Source organism: Chlorocebus sabaeus, chromosome X (assembly GCF_047675955.1).
Source record: "Chlorocebus sabaeus isolate Y175 chromosome X, mChlSab1.0.hap1, whole genome shotgun sequence".
NCBI lineage: Eukaryota > Metazoa > Chordata > Mammalia > Primates > Cercopithecidae > Chlorocebus > Chlorocebus sabaeus.
In genome coordinates this window covers 71,193,141-71,208,853 of record NC_132933.1, presented here as the reverse complement: position 1 = coordinate 71,208,853, position 15,713 = coordinate 71,193,141, and the positions used below count along the sequence as shown (strand labels likewise).

Genomic DNA, 15,713 nt, shown 5'->3' with positions numbered 1-15,713 from the left:
ATAAAATAAATCTCATAGATCTCAAGACAGGTAATATTTAACAATATCTAGCAGAAATTCGTTTTTTTCTTACAAAGCATCTTTCTTGGAGAAAAAGAGTTGTAGTGTGGATTAAATGAGACTATGGATGCAAAGTGCCTGGAACTATGCCAACGGATGATAGTTACTCCAGATAAAAAGTACATGTTACTGTTCTTTTATATTGTTAGAGATTATATATGAAAAAGGAGAAAAGGTGGGTATCTAAAGAAGTGTTTTCCTCACCAATGCAAGTCATAAGAATAAAACAAGCATTATGACTGCTTGGTGTCCCTAAGTGGAACTCTGCAGTTTCATATAAAATATTCAATGCATTTAATGAGGGTTCCCCTTTTTCCACAACCTCACCAGTGTTCATTATTGTCTGTCTTTTGGATGAAAGCCATTTTAACTGGGGTGAGATAATAGCTCCTTGTAGTTTTTATTTGCATTTCTCTGATGATATTGATGTTGAGCACTTTTTCATACACCCGTTGGCCATGTGTATGTCTTCTTTAGGAAATGTCTATTTGAATGTTTTGTACATTCTTTAACTGGATTATTTGAGTTTTCCTATCAGGTCATTTGAGCTCTTTATACATTCTGGTTATTAACACCTTGTCAGATGGATAGCTTGCAAGTATTTTATCCCATTATGTGAGTTGTCTCTTCATCTTGTTGATTGTTTTCTTTGCTGTGCAGAAGCTTTTTAACTTGATGTGATCCCATTTGTCCATTTTTGCTTTGTTGCCTGTGCTTTTGAGGTATTATTTAATAAATGTTTGTGCAGTCCAATGTACTGGAGCATTTCTGAACTGATTTCTGTTAGTAGTTTCACAGTTTGAGATATTGGACTTAAATCTTTAATCCATTTTCATTTGATTTTATATATGGTAAGAGATAGAGGTTTAGTTTCATTCTGCATATGGTGAGGATGTGGAGAAAGAGGAACTCTCGTACGCTGTTGTTGGGAATGTAAATTAGTACAGACACTGTAGATAACAGTATGGGGGATCCTCAAAAACAATAAATAGAGCATATGATTCAGCAATCCCACTGATAGGTCCATATCCAAAAGAAAGAAAATCAGTATATTGAAGAGATATCTGTACTCCCATGTTAATTGTAGCATTATTCTCAATAGCCAAGATTTAGAATCATTCAAAGTGTACATCAACAGATGAATGAAGAAAATGTGATACATATATTTACTGGAGTGTTATTCGGCTATAAAAATAATAAAATCCCATCATTTGAAACAACATGGACAGAACTGAAGGATATTACATTAAGTGAAATAAACGTGGCACAAAAAGACAAATTTTGCATGTCCCCACTTATATGAGGGAGCTAAAAATGAAAACAATTGAACTCATGGAGATAGAAAGTAGAATGAGGATTACCAAGGGCTGGGAAGGGTAGCAGTGGGGGTGGGGGTGTGGCTTGGGGACAATTAATGGGTGCAAAAATAAAGTTAGATAGAATGAATAAGATCTAGGAGTTGATAGCACAACAGTTGACTATAGTCAACAATAATTTATTGTATATTTTAGAATAACCAAAAGAGTGGAATTGGAATGCTGTTAACACAAAGAAACAATAAATAGGACTTGAGTTAATGGATACCCCTATAACCCTGATGTTATTATTACGCATTGTATGCCTGTATCAAAACATCACATATATTCTTTGAATATATACACTATTATGTACCAAAAGTAATTAAAATTAAAAATAAATAAAAAATCAATGAATTTAATTAAAAACCAACAATGCACTAAGCACTGTGCCAAGTGTGTTCATTAAATAATGTTAAATAATCCATACCTTATTCTGACTTTTAATATAAGTAAACCAAGGTTCTGGAGGGTGAATTTGCTGGCTATTACTCCAAAAGTTCTAAGGTAGAGACTCAAGGCCAACTCTGTCTGACTCCAAGTCTCACTGAATAATGGTGCCTTTAAGTTAAGAAATTAAAGCCGCCCTCCTCCAGACTTAACCGGCCAATGTAGGAAACACTGAATAGCTAGTATGTGTAAGGTACTGTTCTAGGTGCAATCAGAGAGAGATATGATTAAAACATGGTTTCTGATCTCAGGTACATGTGAGTTACAGAGGTTTTTGTGGACTGGAGTAGGGATTTAACTGCCATAATACTGTGTGTATGATAAGATACATTGTGAGTCCTAGTGCAACCAACCTACAAATAAAAGGTTAAAATACAACCATCTGTAAGTTAGGAAGTGTAAGAGTTGAGTTTGAGATGGCTGCATGCCTGATGCTTCAAAAGAAACTAGGGGGATAAATGGAAAGGATTTCCTATTCAGGAAAGGTGTGTTTAAATTCTTGCTTCGTCACTTTTAGGTGAATGACTTCTGGTGAATCGCCTAAACTTTCTGAGTTGCAGCTTCCACAGGTGTAAAATAAAGTAATGGATATGGAAGTGCATTGTAAAGGATATAAATGTGACACAACCTAGTTAATGTGTTTATTTTTATTATAGATATATGTGGCATCTTCTCCTTTTCATTTGCATAAATATTCATTTTGTGTGAGTCTGGCAGCCAGTGTCTTCATGTAGTTAAACAGGGCAAAGCATTTTAAGGAGGTTGTTCCTTCTTACTTGGTAAATAAAAGAGTGACGTTTGGCGAGTGGCTACTCCACTCCAAGCACTTAGTCCTCAGTAAATACACCATCTCATTAAGGTAAGAAGATGCTTGTAAATATAATTAGAGCTAATGTTTACTGAGTCTATAGTATGCACAAGGAATCATTTTAAGTACTTTACGTACGTTGTCTAGACAAACTATTACAATATTCTTGTATATTGATAATACTATCTTCATCTTACAGTTGAGAAAATTTAAGGTATAGAGAAGTTAAATAACCTACTTGAGGTTAGACATGCAATGAACAAGAACCTGAAACTCAAGCTCAGGCAGTTCGGTAAAACCAGGCTTATACCTGCTCTCCCATGTGAACAGAGAAGAAACAATACAAGGCTGTTTGCCAAGAGGTGTATTAGTGAGCTAGATAATACATTACAAGTGCTGCGGGAATGCAGATCCCAAAGAGGCTCAAGAAGATGAAACTTCAAGGCCACAAGGATTCTCCCTCAGTTAAGTGTAGACTTTAGCTGTCAGAATACATTTCTTTCCTTAAACAGATCCCGGGCTTTCTAGGGCTCTTTCAGTCTTTGATAATGGAGTTATATCCTTGCCTTTTATGTCACCCCCTGCATTTCTTTTTAAGGTAGAAAATAAAATAGTAAGGGTAGAATCGTCTAGTCGCCATCCTCCTTTTTATTAAGCTAATATTCTGTCTTATCCAGGTTTTGAATTTTACCCAGGCGGTTGCTGTGCACATTAAGTACACTTAATGTTAATGGAGGAGTAAGAAATCCTGAATGATTGCTTTATTGGCAACTTTCAATGACTTGGATCTTCTTCTGTGAGCAGCTTTTCTGTTGTGGATATCGGTGGCTCAAAGGGGAGGGTTTCTTTAATGAAGAATTAAGTGCTTAATGGTGGAGTGTCTAATTACATATTTACTAATTGCTGTTACATAATCTGTTAGTCTATTTGCACACTGCTGATAAAGACATACCCGAGACTGGGCAATTAACAAAGAAAAGAGGTTTAATGGAGAACTCACAGTTCCATATGACTGGGGAAGCCTCACAATCATGGTGGAAGGTAAGGAGAAGCAAGTCACATCTTAGTGGATAGCAGTAGGAGAACAGAGAGAGCTTCTTCAGGGAAATTCCCATTTTTAAAACCATCAGGTCTCATGAGACTCATTCACTCTCACAAGAACAGTGCAGAAAACACCTGCCACCATAATTCAATCACCTTCAACTGGGTTCCTCCCATGAAAATTGGGAATTGTGGGAGTTACAATTCAAGATGAGATTTGGGTTGGGACAGAGCCAATCCATATCATTCCACTCATGGCCCCTCACAAATATCATGTCCTCACATTTCAAAGCCAATACCTTTCCAACAGTCCCCCAAAGTCTTAACTCATTTCAGCGTTTACTCAAAAGTCCACAGTCCAACATCTCATCTGAGACAAAGCAAGTCCCTTCCAACTATGAGCCTGTAAAATCAAAAGCAAGTTAGATACTTTCTAGATACAATGAGGGTACAGGCATTAGGTAAATATAGCCATTCCAAATGAGAGAAATTTGCCAAAACAAAGGGTCTACAAGGCCCAGGAAAGTCCAAAATCTAGCAAGGCAGTCAAATCTTAAAGTTCCAAAATGATCTCCTCTGACTCCATGTCTCACATCTGGGTATGCTGTTGCAAGAGGTAGTTTTCCATGGTTTTGGGCAGCTCTGCCTCTGTGGCTTTTCAGGGTACAGCCTAATTCCCAGATAATTTCACTGGCTGGTGATGAGTGTCTGTGGCTTTGCCAGGTACACAGCACAAGCTGTCAGTGGATCTACAATTCTGGGATCTGGAGGACAGTGGCCCTCTTCTCACAGCTCCACTAGGTGGTGCCCCAGTGGGGAACTCTATGTGGGGGCTCCAACCCCACATTTCCCTTCCACACTGCCCTAGCAGAGGTTCTCCATGACAGCCCCACTCCTGCTGCAAGCTTCTGTCTGGACATCCAGGTGCTTACATACATCCTCTGGAATCCAGGTGGAGGTTCCCAAACTTCAATTCTTGACTTCTGTGCACCCACAGGCTCAACACCACATGGAAGCTTCCAAGGCTTGGGGCTGGCACCCTCCAAAGCCACAGCCTGCTCTGTACCTTGGCCTCTTTTAGTCATGACTAGAGTTGCTGGGACACAGGGCACCAAGTATCTAGACTGCACACAGCACAGGGACCCTGAGTCTGGTCCACAGAATCACTTTGTCCTCCTAGGCCTCCAGGCCTGTGATGGAAGGGGCTGTCGTGAAGACCTCTGACATGCTTTGGAGACATTTTCCTCATTGTCTTGCAGATTAACATTCAACTCTTCATTACTTATTCAAAGTAATGCAGCAGGCTTGAATTTCTCCTCAGAAAATAGAATTTTATTTTCTATCAAGTTGTCAGACTACAAATTTTCTTAACTTTTATGCTGTTTCCCTTTTAAAACTGAATGCCTTTAACAGCACCCAAGTCACATATTGAATGCTTTGCTGCTAGAAATTTCCTCCACCTGATACCCTAAATCATCTCTCTCAAGTTCAAAGTTTTACAAATCTCTAGGGCAGAGGCAAAATGTGACCAGCCTCTCTGCTAAAACATAACAAAAGTCACCTATGCTCCAGTTCCCAACAAGTTCCTCATCTTCATCTGACATCACCTCAGCCTGGACCTTAGTGTTCATATCACTATCAGCATTTTGTCAAAGCCATTCAACTAGTCTCTAGGAAGTTCCAAACTTTCCCACGTTTTCCTGTCTTCTTCTGAGCCCTCCAAACTGTTTCAACCTCTGCCTGTTACCCAGTTCCAAAGTAGTTTCCACATTTTTGGGTATATTTTCAGCCACACTCCACTCTACTAGTACCAATTTATTGTATTAGTCCATTTTCACATTGCTGATAAAGACATATATGAGACTGGGCAATCTACAAAGGAAAGAGGTTTAATTAGACTTATAGTTTCACATGGCCGGGAAAGCCTCACAATCATGGCAGATGGCAAGAAGGAACAAGTCACGTCTTACATGGATGGTGGTAGGCAAAGAAAGAGTTTTTGCAGGAAAATTCCTATTTTTAAAACCATAAGATCTCATGATACTTATTCACTATCATGAGAACAGCACAGGAAAGATCTGCCCCCATAATTCAATCACCTCCCACTGGGTTCCTCCCACAACATGTGGGAATTGTGGGAGTTACAATTCAAGATAAGATTTGCATGGGGACACAGCAAAACCATATCATATAACATAGACATAAATATCAACACTCAAACAGATTGTAGCCAGATTTCTAAAGACAGGAATGACCTTAAAGTATGTGGAGTATGGCTGTCTAGATCAGGATATCTAATGGGATAACAATAAGCAGTTTGCTTATACCTACCTGCTGCCGAGCTAGCTTGTCCCATTTTAGTACACCTCTTAAGGGATAAAATAACATAACCAAAGCACTCCATTAAAATGCAAATACAGTCATGTGTTGCTTAAAAATTGGGATACATTCTCAAGAAATGTATCCTTTAGCAATTTCATCATTGTGCCAACATCATAGAGTGTGTTTACATAAACCTATATGGTACAGTCTACACCTATGCTATATAGCATAGCCTATTGCTCCTAGGCTACAGATCTCTACAGTATATGACTGTACTGAGTACTGTAGGGAATTGTAACACAATGGTAAGTACTTGCGTATATAAACATATCTAAGCATAGAAAAAGTACAGTGAAAATACATTATTATAAACATATAGGAGCACCGTCATATATTTGGTCCATCATTTATTGAAATGTCATTACGTGGTACATGACTGTAAATTAAATCTTTGATTCAGAAGAGTATCTGTTAGTTAGAAGTAATCTAGCTGGATAGGGCTTGTAACAAAGAACAAAGTGGGTATGTTTGGTTTACATTGAGGCATTTTGAAAAAGCCTGGAAATGACTTGTGCCAATATAATGAATGGATGAAAAAAACATAATAAAGCTAAGAGAGGCATTTTTCACAGCTGTGCCTCCGCAGCACCACGCCCCTTGGTCTTGGCTCTTCAAGCTCCACTCTCACCCTTGCCAAAGCCGCTGACACAGGTGGAGCCCAATTTTGGACCCCTTGCATGGGGTCTGGCATGCCTCAGAAAAGCCTGGCATGAGTGACTCTTGCAGAAATATAGAATAGTGGTTCAGAGTGTCAACTTTGAATAAAAAATAGAATTCATTTGAGGCACTGCTCTGCAGTTTTTTATAGATTTGGTCCTGTGCAACTTAGTTAATTTATCAAGGCCCTTTATCTAATGAGATCAATAATGATAGTACCTATTTCATTAAGGCATTGTGAGAATTAAATTAGTTATTTCATGTAAAGCTCTAAGCACAGTGCCTGGAACATAGAAATGCCCAATAATTGTTGCTATGATGATAATGACAACTGATAATTATGATGACAATAAACACAAGGAAAGCTACAGTTTTAGACCTTAGACCTTCTGTTTACCAGTCAACTCATTTTGTGCACAACTCAAATACTGTGTTAATTGGGGGCCACTGATGAATGCTAGGGTAACATTTCCCATCATATCTTTTATTCTTTGTAGCTCATGTTTAAGACCCATTCAGATCTATGTTCTTAACTGATGTTGTATATTCCTTAAAGTCGGTTGTTCATTGAACAATTTTTAGAGTACATTTTGTGTGTTTTAAATTTCAGGGATACAGTAGTAAATTAGATTGATGCAGCTTTAGAGCTTGCAGTCTAACAAGTTATGTCTATTTATTTTACTCCATAGCACATACAGGAAATATGATAAATGAGTATGCTTAACAAGAAATCTGAATTCATTTAATGTTGGTGGTAACCATGACAATGTAATTTCATTTATAGCTCTGTGAATTAAAGAGATTTACAGACTCCTGAAGTCTCACAGTCAGTAAGTGTCAAAGCGAGGGCTTCACTCAGAGAGTGCTTCTAATTATGTCTTACAACTTTTTTAGTTTTATAGTGTAAGAAATAGTGTTAAACATAAGAGTAAATCCCTCAACAATCAGAAATGTGCAACAAGACAGTGAAGTAGTGAGTTTCCCTTTACCAAAGGTTTTTAATTGGAAGCTGGAATTCCCCTTACAGATAAGGGGAAGTGGTTATTAAATTAGGAGAAGATTGGATGAGGTAGCCCTTGTAGACCCTTTCCAATCTAAAATAGGCATTTCTCCCTATATATCCCTTCATTTAACAAACTCCTTTTTATATTTTAAATTTTATCTTAAGCAAGACATTACATAAGTACTATTTTGCTGCCCCTTCTATTTGCTTCCTATATTTTCTCATTAGACATGACACAATGTCAATTTTGTTCACTAAATATATTCATATATTTGAAGTTGATTTTGACTAAAATGCTGAAAACATTGATTAAACATATATTGATACATAAAGTGGAGAAAGTAATTTAATTACAATGCAAATTACTGTCATTTTTCTAGTTTCTATGTAAGGTTGTTAATTCTCAGGCATTTTCTATATAATTAGAAGAGCAAAAGAGGACCACACATGGACTAATAATGAGAGTGTTACAAGACAAGGATTATGTATTAAAATCTGTACTAGAGGTTCAACACCAGCTTGTGAATTGTTATTAACAACTCAAATTCTACTGGTTTTTGTTTCTACCAACACTCATAGGACCTCAGTCAATGCAAATCATTTTCTTAGTATCTCTGGATTTTTCCGAAGATGTCTTGTATGCCTGAAAATTAAACTTAATTTTCTGTGATTTCAACATATTTCTGACTTTTTTGTCCTAAACTTGGTTCCCTTGGTATGTCTTCTAGGACTATATAATTCTACTGCGGTATAAGGACCTCAATATGGCAAGTTAAATGATTTTCTGTCATAAATTTTGAAAAAAGCCTTGCTTCCACTTTTTGTACTATAATCTGTCATAGAGGTATATGCCATATACTTAATTAGAAAAGCAAAACAGGACCACACATGGACTAATAATGACAGTGTGTAACAAAGCAAGGGTGATGTATTAAAATCTGTACCAGAGGTTCAACACCAGCCTCTGTGACCATATATATGGTCATATATTCATATATTTGAAGTTGGTTTTGATTAAAAATGCTGAAAACATTGATTAAACATATATTGATGCATAAAGTGGAGAAAGTAACTTAATTACAATGTAAATTACTGTAAGTTTTCTAGTTTATATGTTGAGTTTTAATTCTATGTCATAGAGGTATATGTCATAGAGGTATATCCCAAAGTGCTGTATGTATCCCCCATATTAACATAATTTTAGTGTGATAGATAACATTAAAGCATTTTTTTTTTTTTTTTTTGAGATGGAGTCTTGCATCTTGCTCTGTCATCCAGGCTGGAGTGTGGTGGTGCAATCTCGGCTCGCTGCAACCTCTGCCTCCCAGGTTCAAATGATTCTCCTGCCTCAGCCTCCTGAGTAACTGGGATTACAGGCATGTGCCATGGCGCCAGACTACTTTTTGTATTTTTAGTGCAGATAGGGTTTCACCACACTGGCCGGGCTGATCTTGAATTTCTGACCTCAAGTGATCCGCCTGCCTTGGCCTTCCAAAGTTGTGGGACTATGGGCATGAGCCGCCCCACTCGTCCTAACATTAAAGCATTTTTATGTGATTTTTCTCCAGCAGTAATTAGAAGTCAAGGTCTATAACTAGAGAATGGGGCAGATTTAACAATACAATGTTGGGATTCTGAAGAATGAATGGAACAAAGAGAAACAATCATTGAAGCCCTTACCAGAAACTTCCCATGAAAAGATAGGCTGGTAATCCACACACCATATATTTGTAAATAACTTGTGAGGTAAAAGAATATTTGGTCATTAAAACTGAAAATATAATCAGATGTGAGAGTTTATTAAAATCCAAAGTGATTGCTCAGTTTGTGCCCATAAGCCCATTATTGCCCATTATTACCCCATCCATATTTGAGTAATAATTCTCAAAGTAGCAATAAAATCCTTGGGTTATTGAAACTGTTGTATGTGTTTGACACAATTAGACTGACTTCCACTTTACTTCATAGTCACACATTGTATTTTAGTAGGCTAGCTAGTATCATCAGATATTTGTTGCTTATATGGTTGAAGACGTTTTTCAATAGATGTTTAAAAAAATAGAAACTGGTCTCTAGTTTCCAAGTGGAAGGCAAAAACTTATCCCATTTCACCTCTAACTTATGCTTTACCTAACCAAGCCAGAATATAAACTACCTGTTGTTAAAGAGCATGCATATGACCTAGAGTTGAATTAAAGCATTTTAAATGATTCCATCATTATTTTCTACTGCTGCTAACCGTTCCTGTGAGGATTCTTGAAAGTGGAATACAGCCTTGTGTGTCATCTAATTGTCAGCCCCACTCCCTGTCTTTCTTGCATGCATGGTGGTTACATGAATAAGAGAGCAAGGATCTATGAAAGCGTTCATTTTCAGTGACTGTGGTAGTATCTGATTAGACAGCCCTACAGTACAGAATAATCAATTCAAAATGCAGAAAACTCATCTAGGACCCCATGTGAGTGTGAATTTTTGTATTGCCTTGTAAAACTAAGAACACTCAAGGAAATCAAATTATTAATGCATGACTAGCTCAAAGTTTTCTAGGCATAAAAATGTATTGTAGTCTAGGGAAACTATCTAAAATGTATAAATAATCTCAAAAATACCTACAGATAAGATTACAATCCATGGTGATAAACCAGACATTTTACCACCAAAATCAGGAACATGGCAAGGATGTCCCTCTCACCATTCCTTTTCAATATTGTGCTGCAAATCTTAGCGAATGCAACAGGACAAGAAAAAAATAAGTAGAAGATAAACAGATTGAGTAGGAAGCAGTAAAGTTGTTATTGTTTGCAGATTGCACATGTAGAATAATTTTTTAAAAAATTGACAAAGTTGACTATCCTGGAACTAATAAGCAATTATAGCAGGATTGAATGATACAAGGTTAATGTACAAAAGCCAATTCAATCGCTTTTGTATGTACAAGCAATAAAAAATACACACCTCTTATGTACCCCCAAAAATTAAAACTAAAAAATTATGAGAAAACAACAATTGGCATCCAAAGTTAAGTACCCGATACCATGTACATTAGCATCTCCCAAAATGAAATACTTAGGTATAAATGTAATAAAATATGCAAATAAAAATCTGCTTTCTGTTGTTATTTTCTGTAACATTAGAATTGTATTTCTTTGGAAAATTCTCTGTATAAATAAAGTTAGGACTCTATGTGAGGAAGGAGATAAGATATTGGGCAGACCTTTCCTGACTATAAGATAATAGCTCTCTTCTGGTGTTGGTTCTGTCATTGCTCTTTTCACATTACACATTTTTACATCATGTTTGGGATTTTTCTTGTACTTCTTGGAACTTTATTCTCTTCTATCTTCCTATGTCTATGTAATGGAAATACTTTAACAAGGTATTGTTAAATGCAATGTCATGTGACAGCTCTTGGTACTAGTAACAGTATATATTTCCATATGAAATACACTTTAGTTGAGGTGTATGCTGCTATATAACCTGTTTTCTTGTAGTTAACATTTGTTTTGTTTTGGCCACCCAGAAACCACTTTTCTGTATTTAAATATCCTAATTTTAATTTCACACTATGTACTTCAGGTGAAACTAACTATAATACAAGCTCTATAGATACAAATTTATGGCATAAGCCTACAACAATCACATTTTATTCCTCTATCTATAGTTTTTGATTCAGGATTGAGTTTATGACAAAGGTCAAGCTAATTAGAGACAATGAGACTCAATTCCTGGACTTTTGTTGATACTATCAGGAAATCAGATGTATTAGTTTGTTCTCACGCTGCTAATAAACACATATCCAAGGCTGGATAATTTATAAAGGAAAGAGATACAATAGTCTCACAGTTCCACATGGCTGGGGAGACCTCACAATCATGACAGAAGGTGAAGGAAGAGCAAAGTCCAGTCTTACATGATGGCAGGCAAGAGAGCATGTGCAGGGTAAGTCCCCTTTATAAAACCATAAGATCTCACGAGGCTTATTCATTATCAAGAGAACAGCATGGGAAAAGCTCACCCCCATGATTTAATTGCCTCCCATCAGGTCCCTCACATGACACATGGGGATTTTTACAATTCAAAGTGAGTTTTGCGTTTACTAAATAGGGTGTCTTTTCCTCAATTTATATTTTTTATGTTTTGTCAAAGATCAGTTAGCTATATGTATTTGGCTTTATTTCTGTGTTATCTATTTTGTTCTATTGGACCATGTGCCAGCATTTATACCAGTACCATGCTGTTTTGATAACTATAGCCTTATAGTATAATTTGAAGTCGGTAATATGATGCCTCTAGATTTGTTCTTTTTGTTTAAGATTTCTTTGGCTATTTGAGCTTTTATTTTATTCTATACAATTTTTAGGATTGTTTTTCTAATTCTGTGAAAAATGTTGGTATTTTAATGTGAATTACATTGAATCTGTAAGTTGTTTTGGGCAGTATGGTTGTATTAGTAATATTGACTCTTCCAATTCATAAGCATAGAATGTTTCCATATTTTGTGTGTGTGTGTTTGTGTGTGTGTGTGATCTATGATTTATTTGAACAGTGTGTTGTAGTTCTGCTTGTAGATCTCCTTTAACCTCCCTGGTTAAAGATATTCCTAAACATTTTATTTTTTCTTTGTAGCTGTTGTCAAAAAGATTGAGTTATTGATTTTATTCTCAGCATGGTTATTGTTGTTGTATAACAGTGCCACTGACTTGTGTACATTGATTGTGTAACCTGAGACTTTGTTGAGTTTGTTTATCAAATCTAAGAGTTTTTGTTCTGGCTAGGACTTCTAGAACTATGTTAAATAGGTATGGAGAAAGTGGACATCCTTTTCTGATTCCAGTTCTCAGGAAGAATGTAATTTTTTCCCCATTCAGTATGATGCTGGCTGTGGGTTTGTCAGGTATGGCATTTTACTATTTTGAGGTAAGTGCCTTCAATGCTGAATCTCTTAAGACTTCTTATCATATAGAGATGCTGCAACTAATCAAATGCTTTTTCTGCATCTGTTGAGGTGATGTTATAGTTTTTGCTTTTAATCCTTTGTATGTGATGTGTCTCATTTATTGACTTATGTATGTAAACTATCCCTGCATCCTTGGGATGAAACCCACTTAATCATGGTGTATTATATATATATATATATTTTTAAATTTATTTATTATTATTAAACTTCAAGTTGTAGGGTACATGTGCACAACGTGCAGGTTTGCTACATATGTATACTTGTGCCATGTTGGTGTGCTGCACCCATCAACTCGTCTTTTACATAAGGTATAACTCCCAATGCAATCCCTCCCCCCTCCCCCCTCCCCATGATAGGCCCCGGTGTGTGATGTTCCCCTTCCCGAGTCCAAGTGATCTCATTGTTCAGTTCCCGCCTATGAGTGAGAACATGCGGTGTTTGGTTTTCTGTTCTTGTGATAGTTTGCTGAGAATGATGGTTTCCAGCTGCATCCATGTCCCTACACAGGACACAAACTCATCCTTTTTTTTTTTTTTTTTTTTTTAAATTTATTTATTATTATTAAACTTCAAGTTGTAGGGTACATGTGCACAACGTGCAGGTTTGCTACATATGTATACTTGTGCCATGTTGGTGTGCTGCACCCATCAACTCGTCATTTACATCAGGTATAACTCCCAATGCAATCCCTCCCCCCTCCCCCCTCCCCCCTCCCCATGATAGGCCCCGGTGTGTGATGTTCCCCTTCCCGAGTCCAAGTGATCTCATTGTTCAGTTCCCACCTACGAGTGAGAACATGCGGAGTTTGGTTTTCTGTTCTTGTGATAGTTTGCTAAGAATGATGGTTTCCAGCTGCATCCATGTCCCTACAAAGGACACAAACTCATCCTTTTTTATGGCTGCATAGTATTCCATGGTGTATATGTGCCACATTTTCTTAATCCAATCTGTCACTGATGGACATTTGGGTTGATTCCAAGTCTTTGCTATTGTGAATAGTGCTGCAATAAACATACGTGTGCATGTGTCCTTATAGCAGCATAATTTATAATCCTTTGGGTATATACACAGTAATGGGATGGCTGGGTCATATGGTACATCTAGTTCTAGATCCTTGAGGAATCGCCATACTGTTTTCCATAATGGTTGAACTAGTTTACAATCCCACCAACAGTGTAAAAGTGTTCCTATTTCTCCACATCCTCTCCAGCACCTGTTGTTTCCTGACTTTTGAATGATCGCCATTCTAACTGGTGTGAGATGGTATCTCATTGTGGTTTTGATTTGCATTTCTCTGATGGCCAGTGATGATGAGCATTTTTTCATGTGTCTTTTGGCTGTATGAATGTCTTCTTTTGAGAAATGTCTGTTCATATCCTTTGCCCACTTTTTGATGGGGTTGTTTGTTTTTTTCTTGTAAATTTGTTTGAGTTCATTGTAGGTTCTGGATATTAGCCCTTTGTCAGATGAGTGGATTGCAAAAATTTTCTCCCATTCTGTAGGTTGCCTGTTCACTCTGATGGTAGTTTCTTTTGCTGTGCAGAAGCTCTTTAGTTTAATGAGATCCCATTTGTCAATTTTGGCTTTTGCTGCTGTTGCTTTTGGTGTTTTAGACATGAAGTCTTTGCCCATGCCTATGTCCTGAATGGTACTACCTAGGTTTTCCTCTAGGATTTTTATGGTATTAGGTCTAACATTTAAGTCTCTAATCTATCTTGAATTAATTTTCGTATAAGGAGTAAGGAAAGGATCCAGTTTCAGCTTTCTACTTATGGCTAGCCAGTTTTCCCAGCACCATTTATTAAATAGGGAATCCTTTCCCCATTTCTTGTTTCTCTCAGGTTTGTCAAAGATCGGATGGCTGTAGATGTGTGGTATTATTTCTGAGGACTCTGTTCTGTTCCATTGGTCTATATCTCTGTTTTGGTACCAGTACCATGCTGTTTTGGTTACTGTAGCCTTGTAGTATAGTTTGAAGTCAGGTAGCGTGATGCCTCCAGCTTTGTTCTTTTGACTTAGGATTGTCTTGGAGATGCGGGCTCTTTTTTGGTTCCATATGAACTTTAAAGCAGTTTTTTCCAATTCTGTGAAGAAGCTCATTGGTAGCTTGATGGGGATGGCATTGAATCTGTAAATTACCTTGGGCAGTATGGCCATTTTCACGAGATTGATTCTTCCTATCCATGAGCATGGTATGTTCTTCCATTTGTTTGTGTCCTCTTTGATTTCACTGAGCAGTGGTTTGTAGTTCTCCTTGAAGAGGTCCTTTACATCCCTTGGAAGTTGGATTCCTAGGTATTTTATTCTCTTTGAAGCAATTGTGAATGGAAGTTCATTCCTGATTTGGCTCTCTGTTTGACTGTCACTGGTGTATAAGAATGCTTGTGATTTTTATATTTTTGACATGCTGTTGAATTTTGTTAACTGGTATTTTGTTGAGAATGATTGCATCTATGTTCATCAGGAATACTGGTCTGTAGTTTTCTTTTCTTTTCTTTTCTTTTTTTTTTTAATGTCATTACCTGGTTTTGCTATAAGGGTGATACTGGATTTATAGGACGATTTAGGGAAGAGGTCAGCAATAGTCAATTTTCACACTACTGATAAAGACATAACTGATACTGGGAAATTTACAAACAAAAGAGGTTTAATGGACTTACAGTTACATATGGCTGGGGAGGCTTCACAATCATGGTGGAAGGGAAGGAGGAGCAAGTCACGTCTTACATGGATGGCAGCAGGCAAAGAGAGAGAGCTTGTGCAGGGGAACTCCTCTTTTAAAAATCATCAGATCTCATGATACTTATTCACTATCATAAGAACAACACAGGAAAGACTTACTCCCATGATTCAATCACCTTGCACTGAGTCCCTCTCACAACATGTGGGAATTCAAGATGAGATTTGGGTAGGGACATAGCCAAATCATATCATTCTGCCCCTGGCCCCTCCAAAATCTCACATCCTCATGTTTCAAAACCAATCTTGCCTTCCCAACAT

At 37.1% G+C, this 15,713-nt stretch overlaps 1 pseudogene; it reads left to right on the top strand.

Annotated features, from left to right (window-relative positions):
- The first annotated feature begins 5,648 nt into the window (after positions 1–5,648).
- Positions 5,649–15,713, top strand: part of LOC103232950 (ret finger protein-like 4A) — a 32,853-nt pseudogene continuing 22,788 nt past the window's right edge.